The 12,337-nt window shown below is 41.4% G+C and overlaps 1 pseudogene; it reads left to right on the forward strand.

Moving 5' to 3' along the window:
- The first annotated feature begins 3,611 nt into the window (after positions 1–3,611).
- LOC149995983 (elongation factor 1-gamma pseudogene) overlaps positions 3,612–12,337 on the forward strand; it is a 29,839-nt pseudogene continuing 21,113 nt past the window's right edge.

Raw genomic sequence — 12,337 nt, forward strand, 5'->3', positions numbered from 1 at the left:
ATATCACATTATGATATGTTCATGCATATATATGTTCCCTGGGCCCACATTTCCATGTAGGTTTTTGTATACCTAATCTATAGCACAGTGTCTAGGACATAATGTTTTCTCAATAATTTTCCATTTATCTATCTATTTATTTATTTAGCCAGTATGTATTTAGCAGCTTCTATTGAGTAGGGGGCATATCATAAACGATCATCAACACAGTGTTTGCAATATCACAGGCTGAGATAAGTGATAAATATCTATATAAGACAGAAACCTGACCATAAAGCTAGGGCACCAGGTAAGATTTCCCTGAGTATTTCAGTAGAAGAAAGAAAATATTAATGTTGAATTGGCATTAACTAGGTGAAGTTGGACAAAGGAGAGGGTTGAGTTCAAACAGAACAGGAGTATGCAAAAAAGTTAGTGGGGATAAGAATGCCATAATCAAAGAATGAGAAGAATGACAGTTTGAATTTTAAAAAAGCAAGCTGATATGAGGTGTGAGATTAAAAGAAAGAGATAGAGAGGTAGGGGTCAGACCATTAAATCCTATTGGCCACAGAAAGGATTTGAATACTTTTTAGAAGCAATAAGAACAATTAATAGGTCTTAAACAAGAGCTTACACCATAATATTTTATTTAAAAAACAACAAATGTGTGAGGAACAGAATGTACTGGAGCAAGAATAAATATGGAGAGATCAGAAGTCCAAACAGGAGATGAGGCAGCCAAACCAGGGTTGAAATAATGCATTGAAACCACTGGAATGGATATTAGGAAGAAAAAGTAAAACCAATAAGATTTAATGAGAGATGGGATGTTGAAGGTTCAGGGGAAATCTATGTCAAATCAATAGGGTGGATATTGAGCCATTTTCTAGTAAGACAGGGAAAAAAATAACAAATCTGGCAAAATTCAAAAGAGATAATATGATGAGTATTAATAATGCTGAAATATTTTGAATAGAAATTTGAAGTTAAAAATGAACTTAAGTATAATTTTTTTTTTTTTTTACTCTGTGGTTGCCTCTCACTTACGCCCCCAACTGGGGACCTGCCGTGTAACCTAGTCATGTGCCCTGACTGAAAATCGAACCAGCGACACTTGGCTCACAGGCCGATGCTCAATCCACTGAGCCACAGCAGCCAGGGCCTGAACTTAAGTATAATTTGAAAAGAGTTGATGAAAGGGATTTCATAGCAAGGGTTGAAAGAAAGAAATGAAGTATAATTTTCAGTGGTTACCATAAAAGGGAAAGATTTTAAGGTTTGAACACTACTATGGAATGACCAAGGCAAATGTGAAAATTTTAAACCAAAAGAAGAGTCATATAAAGTTAAAATTAGTTGATTAGGATGTACAGAATTGAGGATAATGACAACTGAATTGAGGAGTCCACTAGGTTATTGAAATTATTATTAACAGCACTATAAGTGATTAAGCATAAAGAAAGGAAGCAAATGATCTAGGTGTTGTCATCATCAGAAGAGATGGGGAAATTGCATTTATTGTTTAGGAAAGGTGCAAAATAATACAGAATGACTTTAAGTAAAAAGTGATAACTAAGTTGGAAGTTGAAGAGCTAATGTTTCAGAGTGAGGTAGCAGGTGACGTATAATCTGGTATTTGTACTGCAGCATATGGGCAGAGTACATACAACTTCACCTTCAGTTGAATTGAGGAGAGTGAAAAATGGAGATATTGCCACTTGTATGTCATATCAACATCTTATGTTTAAACACTCTTGATTAAAAGTATACAATTTTAAAAAATTAACAAGAAAATTTGGGAACTCTCATAAATGAAAATCTACTTTTGTGTTGAAGTAAATCATAAAAGGGAGGCTTTATAACATGGTGGCAATGATCATTTTGGTAGCTCAAGGTCTACATAGTACTCTGTTCTCATACCATTTCCTCTTCTCAGATACTACCAACACCAGCACAAATTATGGAGACAGCTTCTATTGGCCTTGTTGCATTATGTACTATTGTCAAAATAATCACTGTGACCAGAGATGTTGTCCTTGCTTGGCAGACCTCACTCACATGTCTACCCTTTCATTAGGGGTGAAGAAGAAGTGACTCCTCTTAAACTACATGGTATGAAGAACACTTTTGGCAAAGGGGTGCTACTTTCAGAGCAAGGGCATTCCCAAAAGCTCAAAAACAATATTTACACATAATGTACTTCAAAGTCAACATTTCTGCACTGAGCTCACTTTCATCTACAAATTTACAAGGTGTAGCAAATGCACACACTTTTTTGTATGGGAAATAATATGATACCTAGTAAATAATAAAAAATAAACTTTAGATTTTATGTACTCATAACTGTAAACCTCCTTTTTGCCTGAGCCTGTATTTCTCCTTCTCTATACTGTTTTTCTTTATCCTAACCCAAGAACCTGTCCATTGATTCTAGAGAGGAAGGGAGAGAGAGGGAGGGAGAAAGCGAGAGAGATAGAGAGAGAAGGAATATCATGTGAAAGAGAAACATTGATCGGTTGCCTCCCATACACTCCTCAACCCGGGATCTAACCTGCAACTTAGGTATGTGCCCTGATTGGGTACTGAACCCACAACCCTTTTGTGTATGGGACAACACTTCAGCCAACTGAGCCACCTGGCCAGGGCTGCACTATTTCTTAATCAATTATTCCTTCATTATATTGTTCTGTTGCCCAAGCAGATCATCTGGGAGTATTTCACGAAATAGTTCTTTCACACAGGAAAATTAATTTATATAAAAGAATTTAAAAGAAAATATTTAGGTGTAGGAAACCTTATGATATATGAGATCTGCCTGGAAAAAAGTCCAACCATTGTTAATATAATGAGTACAGTTTGCATGGCATTGAATGTATCCTGGCAGCCAAGGTGAGTAGACTGGTATGCGCATACATGAACAATGACGACCTCACTGTACTAGTAAATGGGGGCACTAGATGTCATTGATTGGGCATGTGTACTGTGTGGATGTCACATTCAAAACAACAGATTGAGTAGAGCAATTAATCTGCATCAAATTTTGTGTTAAGCTTGAACATTCTTCCACACAAGCTCTTCAGATGATTCAGAGGGGCACTGCTATGGGCAAGTGATAGCTGGCAGGCAGCTTCATCACAACAATATGCCTGCTCATGCATCACATCTTATGCAGTATTTTGGTGAAACATCAAATCACCCAGGTGACTCAGCCTCCTATAGTCTAGATTTGGTACCTGATGACTTCTGTTTTTTCCTAAAACTAAAATAACTTTTGAAAGGAAAGAACTTTCAGACCTTCAATGAGATTCTTGAAAATAGGATGGGGTTAGCTGATGGAGATTGGGAGAACTATGTGAGGTTCCAAGATGCCTATTTTGAAGGGGACTAAGGCATCATTGTCCTATGTAAAATGGTTCTTGTATCTTGTATCTTCTTTAATAAATATCTTATTTTCCATATTACATGGCTGGATATCTTCTGGACAGACTTTGTATACTAGAAAGATTTTTGAAATATCTGAACACTGTCATGATATTACTTAACTTTTTACATTTAGAGACTCATGGATCCCATAATATGCATTACTGTGATTGTTCTTTAATAAGTCATTTTTTCACATAATAGCTAAAATGATCACATATGAAGTCAACAGGTGAGTCCGGATTTTAGTGTACTCTGTTTAATGTTGGACACATTTTTTAAATCTGTAAAGACAATTAGAGAACCTTACCCAGAGATATAGTGTGAGGATAAAATAACATAATGCATGTGATTTGCTCTATATAGTGTCTGGTTTATAGTAGTTCAGGAGTAGTTCGGCAGCCGTCCGTCTCGAGAGACAATGGTGTAGCTTCTTAAGAGTCTATCTGCACCGCCAAGAATGGCTGTGCAGTCCGACTCGGGAGTGACATGGTATCTGTCTCCTCCCGTGTTGAATCGACATCTTGCGATGACGCTGGAGTGTCCTCTCCAGTGAAGCTGAAGCTACAGAGCCTGGGCAGGGTGATATGGAGGGTCTGCTGTTGCCCATGCAGCAGACCCCCCCTCTCTTCGCAGCTGAAGGGCCCAAGGGAAAGACGGAGTCAATACAGCTTGGCTTCAGGTGCGCCGCAGGAGTTGCCGGTGTTGACTACAACGTCAAACCGCCTTAGGGACTCCGGCTCCGGATTTTCTGTCGGGGTTTACTCCCTTAGCCTTTCCCCTGAAGAGGTATGCCGCAAGGCAGCGGAGGTTTTTTGGAGTCAGAGTTTTCCTTCTCTGATGTGCCCTGACTGGAAGATCGAACCAGCGACACTTAGCTCGCAGGCCGACGCTCAATCCACTGAGCCAAACCAGCCAGGCTGGTTTATAGTAAATTTTTAATAAATATTAAATATAATTCTGTTATTATTATAACTTGCCTCTGTTTTGGAATTTGGTGTTTTCTCTTTGTTATAGCTTTAAAATGAGAAATGCACTGTTATTCCTGTTTCTTTTTGTTTTAGAATGGCCTATGCTTAATAGTTCTAGCTAAACTTTATTTATATACATACCTAAACAATGGAGAATAGAAAGCTGCATAGAATCTGACTGCAGACTAAAAACTTCACAGCATTACCCAGTCTTTAGGGTCAAAGAAGGAAGAGACAGAAAAGGAAAGCTAACATATTTCAGAATGTAAAAATAGCAAGGAAAGTCATAAAATAAAGTAAAGAAGTAAATTTAGGAGCATCTTTTGGACTCTGTCTTTTGTGTTGCTCCAGCAACCTGAGCCTCAATATTCATGGTGATTCAAATGGCTCTGCTTATCTGTTCTCTTTTTTTTGCCTCTCCTATTTAAATTTAATAGTGTAGCTACTTCAGTGCTTATGGCACATTGTACTAACTAGTCAAATCCAATTTAAATTGTTTAATCAATAAAGCAAATATGTTTTCTGCAAACCATATTAGTTTTACTTTTTTCTTCCAAGAAGAAAGGGTGTATATATATATATATATATATATATATATATATATATATACTTTATTAGAGCTTAAAAACTAGCATAAGTAAAAATACTAATTGCAGTTTGTTACTCTTCTTGTGTGATAGTGTTAACTACAAAAAATGCTCATTTTTTTCTGAGAGTGAGTTAAACAAATGTATGGTGCAAAGTAAAAGTATCTTCAAATTATCATGGGTTTAGGCAATGCAAATCATTTTTAAAAATGTCGTCGTCGGCAGCCATCCGTCTCGAGAGACGATGGTGTAGCTTCTTAAGAGTCTATCTGCACTCTCCAGTGAAGCTGAAGCCACAGAGCCTCGATGAAGCTACAGAGCCTGGGCAGGGTGATATGGAGGGTCTGCTGTTGCCCATGCAGCAGACCCCCCCTCTCATCGCAGCTGAAGGGTCCAAGGGAAAGACGGAGTCAATACAGCTTGGCTTCAGGTGCGCCGCAGGAGTTGCCGGTGTTGACTACAACGTCAAACCGCCTTAGGGACTCCGGCTCCGGATTTTCTGTCGGGGTTTACTCCCTTAGCCTTTTCCCTGAAGAGGTATGCCGCAAGGCAGCGGAGGTTTTTTGGAGTCAGAGTTTTCCTTCTCTGATGTGCCCTGACTGGAAGATCGAACCAGCGACACTTAGCTCGCAGGCCGACGCTCAATCCACTGAGCCAAACCAGCCAGGGCATGCATACTCTCTCAATATTCACATACATTTACAACCCTACAGTTACACACTCACAGACATTCACGCTCACATACTTCACACTCACATGCTGATTCCTACATACCCCAATGGACACGTCTAGGCACAGGCTGCATCACATATTCAGAATTTCACAAATTTACACTCCCACACATTAGCACAGATTGCACAATGGCATGGACACACTTCCATGCACTGGACTCCTCCCTCCAGGCACTGCCATTGCTCAGCCAGCTTCCCTCCCAGCCCACCCTCCATGCAGGTGACCACATCAGCCATTTTTCTGGTTCCCTATTGCTCTCAGCTGAATTCCACGGACAAGAGGGGCTTCCACTGCTCTCCCCAGGGAGCTGTCTTCTGTCCCCACAGTCCCCCGTGACTCCTACACCATAGCCTTCACCAGCCTTTGCAGTGATCCTGGTTCTCTGGCCTGACAACTCAAATCTGGGTACACAGGGGTGTCATTCGCCCCTAAGCTCAACTCCCAGAGCACGGCACGTGTTCTGACAACGTTTTTGAATAAGTTCAAAGAAAAAGAGACCTGCCCAAACAAGTTGGTGACTCCCAGAACTTTCTCCCCCAAACATTCAAGGAATATCTTTGCCTCAGCCAGTTTCACCAAAGGCCCCAGAAAATGAATTTAGAGACACTCCAGAAACACGAAGACACCCTCTCCCTAGAGGGCAATCAGATTTCTCCTCTTTGGCCCTCCAGAAATAACCCTAGGCGCCCTCCCCCACATCCGGGATCAAGAGACCCTCCATGGGCACCACGCAGTCTGCGCCTGCGCACTTCATCTCCACTCTCGTCCTGTTGCTGTGGAAACGAATGGGCAGGAGAGCTAGGCGAGAGAGACCCAAAGCTTTGAGGTTCTGGGAAGAAGCCCCGCCCCTTCCCCAGATTGAGATAGGCGGTTAACTCCGCCTTTTTATAGGTCCCGCCCCTGAGGCTGGCCTGTGGTTCCCACGGGGACACCCCGGTACTCCGCGGACCCCCCAGGCCCTGGCTCAGGTCCAGTTAGAAGGGGAACAGATGGCAGCCCAGACGGTGGGTGGGGAGAGTCCGACCAGGGAGGGTTCTGGGGCCCTGTGGACAAGCACTCACCTTCGGGAAGAGGCAAACGAGAAGTGGGCGGGGGTGTTGGGAGAGAAGTTGCGGGGGCTATCCAGGGGGCTGCTGCCCAGGTGTCCAGGCAGTGGGGAGTGGGGTCGCGGCAGCTTGGGCGAAGTGCTGGTCAGGATGAGGCTTTTCCGGTTGCTGGTGAGGCAGCTGCGAGGAAGGGGAGGCAAAGGGGCAGGGCCGCAGCCCAGGCAGGGAGTTTGTGAGCCCAACCAGCCACCCTCCTTTTCTGAGAAGTGCCCCAGAAAACTACTATTCAGAGGAGGTAGTAAAGGAGGAGGCAGTAGAGGTCTTGGCAAGACTGTGTATGGGAAGGGATGCAGGTGTAATGTGTATGTGAGAGACTTTCGATATGAACCATGTGTGACCATGTGGGTCATAGTGTTAGTCACGGAGTGATAATCATGTTGTCTATGTGACACTATTGTAGGTACTGAGTGTCTGTGTGCCTAGGTCTGTGTGTGACATTTACTGTGTGTATCCACGTGTGGCACCCAGTGTGTGTGAGTTTAGCATTGGGCACATACTAGTGTGACATCATGTGTGACAGTCCTTGTATTTACCTTGTGACACAACCTATGTGTGCCTATGTAATACAATGTGTAATGCCACTGGTGCATGACTAGATGTGCCACTGTGTGCTGTAACATCTGCGTGATGTATGATTTCTGCTCAATGTGTGTCTATGTCTTTATGCGGCATTCTAAGACTGTGTGCCTGTGTGTGACATTCACGAGTGTCCACGAGTGGCATTTACTGTGTGTAGGTTTAACACCCTGTAACACCGAGCATGTCTGAACATGCCACCGTGTGTGACATACCCTGTATTAGTCTTGCATGTGATAACATGTGATATTGTGTGTCATTTGCTGTAAGATTCCCTGTGTCTATTTGACATCTGTGACATAGCATGTGACATGCTTAGGTGATATTGTGTGTTATAACACTGGATGTATGGATGTCATTGCTGTATGAATGTCATTGCCACATATCTCTGGTGGCATAATTGTGTGTGTGTTACTATACAGGTAGCATCTTACTGGGTGTACACAAGTGTACATAATAGTGTACCTGTGGGTTTAAAAATGTAAACAAATCACATTATATAAATAAGTGTAAAGAGTGGAGAATCTCCTTTCTCTTTCCCTAGTGTTTCTTTGTTGAGGAACCATAATTAGTGTAACACAACCTTGGTCCTCTTACCGTTGTTCCTCCCCTTAATCCTCACCAGGAAAAGATGAGTAAATCTGATTGATAACTTTTAAAGAAGGAATTGGGTAAATGTAATCAGGATCATCCCTCTTCCGTTTCTTAGGGATCTGTCTCCTCCCAAAGAAAATACATTCTACTCTTCGCTAGTCCCTTTCTTAAACTTAGCTCAGGGTTTGTCAACCATAATGCCACTGACATTTTGAACCAGGTCATCTTTTGTTGTGTGGACTCTCTTGTACATTGTAAGATGTTTATCAGCATTCCTGGTTTATACCCATTCATGTCAATAGCACTATCCAACTTGTGACAATCAAGATGTTCTCCAGACATTGCCAAATATCCACTGAGAGGAAAATCACCTCCAGTGGAGAGCCACTGCTTTGAGGCTTGCTTTCGCAGGAAGCTTTCCCCAGGGTTGAATAGGAGACTCAGTCTAATTTTAATTACCCTGAACCCAGTTTTACAGTAACTTTATCAGTAACATGATTGGTACTTTAATTTTCATCTACATAATTCTTTTGTTTCTCAAACAGTCTAAACACTGGAAGGAGAGTGTCGATTATGGATCTTTGACAATACTTTTGATAAGGATTTACATTTTTTCTTTATTTTTATTGTTAACACTATTGCAGATGTGTCCATCCTCACCTTGTCCCCCTCCTCCCAGCCTCCATCTCCCTTCCACCTGGCCATCATCACACTTTTGTATGTGTCCATGGGTTATACATATATGTTCTTTGGCTTATCCCTTCACCTTCTTTTATCCAGTCTCCCTACCCCTCTCTCTTCTGTCAGCTCTTAATCTGTTCCATGTATCCATGCCTCCCTTTCTATTTTGTTCATCAGTTTATTTGTTCATTAAATTCCACATAAAAGTGATATCATATGGTATTTTTCTTCTCTGAATGGCTTATTTCACTTTGCATAATAACCTCCAGGTCCATCCATGCTCTCACAAAATATAGAATTTCTTTATTTTTCTTATGGCTGCATAGTATTCCATCGTGTAAATGAACTACAGCTTTTTTAATTCACTTATCTGATGATGGGCACTTGAGCTGTTTCCTTATCTCGGCTATTGTAAATAGCACTGCTATGAATGTAGTGATACAGAGGAATCTGATTAAGATCACTGGGGAGAAATAGAAGGAGCTACAGGAAGAGTTTGCTGATATAATGGAAGCAGTCTAGGAAAGGATTGGCTGAGAAGCTGAATGCCACCAGAGTCAACATACATAAGAAGAGGGCTGGCTCTTTGGCTCCCCAGCTTTTATGGCTCTTGAGCTGGCTTTCTCTTAGGCTCTGGCTCTGGCTGTGGCTCTCAAGCTCTTCTTCCTTGAGGATACCTGGATGACTGTGCTGCAGCTGCCTGCATTTCCCAATGGACAGTATTTTGTATGTGAAGGAATCCCGGGCACAGCCTAGGATCAGAATGGCCTGGTAGAGGGTGGCAGGTTTATTCTTTGAGTGTTAGAGAGGAAACAGGCTCTGAGGCAGAAGCTTGCGATTCTTCTGAAATTGTGTAGCTTTTGTATATTGTTTTAGTTTATAAACTACCCTACAGAAACTAACAGGGGTAAAGATAGGAGAGCCCAGGTGTTAGAGCTTAGCCTTAATTGATAGACTTAAGTAATTAAAGCTGTGACTTGATAGGCTTACGTGACTGCTTTTCAATGAAGACTCCTTTCCTTTATCACCAAGTCTTTGCCTCTGGAACTTTGCCTAGAGTGTGCCAATGGGCAGCGGGACCCCAACTTGCTGTTTGGTAAGAACAGTGGTGTGTATATTCTTTCAAACTGGTGTTTCAAGACACTTAGGATAAATTCCCAGAAGTGGTATCACTGAGTCATAAAGCAGTTCCATTTTTTAAATTTTTTGAGGTCTTCTAGAATTTTAATTATAAAGAACAGAGTTAGATTTAGTTGTTTGTTTGGGAAAAAAAACTATAAATGCAGTGTAAGCCCATTGATGGGAGGAGAGAGATAAAATATTTTAAAATGTAATCTTAACTTCCATGTCAATATTAATAATTTGTCCAAGAGCCACATATTTGTTTATTAAGCAGACTTATTTCTTTAGATGTGTAAGTAGGATGGCAAGTTTTTGAAAGGGATTAGAACATGGTCAGAAAAAGGCATATATTTTCCCAGTCTCACTTTGCCTGGGAACAAAGTCTCACATTGTTGAGATTAATGGATGAAATTGTAGATTTTGATGTCAGACAAGCTTGAGTCAGTCATTTATTACCTCTGTGACTGTACGCAACATAAATTTTTTCTCTGATTGTTTTCTTATCTCTAAAAGAGGCTAATATCAGTACCCCTGTTATATTTTTTTTATTTTTGAGGATTACATTAAATGATGCGTGTCAAGCTTTTTCACATTATCTGCCATATAGAAATCACTAAAAAAATTACAGCCATTTTTCTAATTCATACTCAAAATGATGACAGCAGAACAAGTATTTGTTCATGATGTTTTCAGGGCAGAAAGAAGAGGAATCATTGAGACTCTGGGATCAGCAGAGATAAGAGGGATATTTAGCTCATCAAACCACAGAGTAGAACCTGGTTGCTCAGCAAGCACAGAAGAATGATGCAATAAAAGAGATTATAAGACTTTAGCTTCAGTGTATAGCACCGTACTGTACAATGGCAACATGCAGCTGGAAGAGTGGCAGGGAGATGTGTCCCAGTATATTAAAGAAAAATATGTCACAGAAAACATTAACATCATCAATTACCTCATTTGGGAAAAAACGTCTTGGTTGTTAGAAAGTACATTTTGGATTGAAATCAATGTCAAAGGCATCAAAGCCCTGCAGGCAGCCCACTTCTGAGGTCTATGAACTATTTTATCAGAAGACAACCACAGAGAGATTTGGATGGCACAACATAGGCAACCAGTGTGTCTTAAAATATATTCTCTATCCACAAAAGATTTACAGCCCTCTTGATTTAGAAATGGCTATTAATACTGCTGTGTAGTATTCCATTGTGTAATGTAACATTGGGAAATATTAAAGAAAAAAAATCTTGTTACACAAAGAGTCTTCTTTGCCTTAATTTATCAGAATATATTACAAATTAACAGAGAAGGAAAACTCTGACTCCAAAAAACCTCCGCTGCCTTGCGGCATACCTCTTCAGGGGAAAGGCTAAGGGAGTAAACCCTGACAGAAAATCCGGAGCCGGAGTCCCTAAGGCGGTTTGATGTTGTAGTCAACACCGGCAACTCCTGCGGCGCACCTGAACCCAAGCTGTATCGACTCCGTCTTTCCCTTGGACCCTTCAGCTGCGAAGAGAGGGGGGGTCTGCTGCATGGGCAACAGCAGACCTTCCATATTACCCTGCCCAGGCTCTGTAGCTTCAGCGTCATCGCAAGGGAGGAGACAGATACCATGTCACTCCCGAGTCGGACTGCACAGCCATTCTCGGCGGTGCAGATGGACTCTTAAGAAGCTACACCATCGTCTCTCGAGACGGACGGCTGCCGACGACGGAATGTAACACAGCTTTTTTATCCACTCATCTACTTTTAACTTTTGCAACAACATCGATGGACCTGGAGACTATTATGCTAAGACAGATAAGCCAGTCAGTGAAAGACAAATACCATATGTTCTCACTAATATGTGGAATATAATGAAAACAGTAAACTAAAGAACAAAACAGAAACAGAAGCACGGAAACATAGAACGGACTGAGAGCTGCCTGAGGGGAGCAGGGAGGGTGATACTGGATGAAGGAAGGTGAAGGGATTAGCTAAAGAACATATATACATGACCCATGGACACGCACAATAGTGTGGTGATGGCCTGAGAGGGAGGAGGGGGGAGTTGGTTGGAGGGAGGCAAAAGGAGAAAATGCAAGGACAACTGTAATAGCATAAATAATACAATGAATAAAAAGAAGAAAAAATGGTTGTTAAATAAATACGATGATCACTGTGCATCTTAAAATTATCAATACAAAGAATATATAGTTCAATTTTCTAGTAACTGTTTAGGTGATTCTCAGCTAATTTTAGAAAGGGCCCTGTTCAAGTGTTGATAAAATGGAAACAGAGGAACCCAAGTAGACAAAACCAGCCATGTAAATACAGGAGTGTGCTCAGGAAACAACTTTTCTTAATTGTTTCTGAGAGCTGTAATGAGTCTTGATGCACACTGGGTGCCTGAGCAGTGATTGTTACCAGATAACACATTCTTGCAGTGGCAACTTAGAGAGACATGCTCACATTGTGCTAAGCGGGACCAATGACCCTCAGGGTACACCTTTTTGACAGCCTTGGTTCCCACACTCTCCCCCTGCCCCTTCCCGCCTGCAGCTGTCTGGGAGTTTCCCATGATAGTGGG

The sequence above is a fragment of the Furipterus horrens genome, unplaced genomic scaffold (assembly GCF_987537825.1).
Source record: "Furipterus horrens unplaced genomic scaffold, mFurHor1.1.pri manual_scaffold_12, whole genome shotgun sequence".
Classification (NCBI taxonomy): Eukaryota; Metazoa; Chordata; class Mammalia; order Chiroptera; family Furipteridae; genus Furipterus; species Furipterus horrens.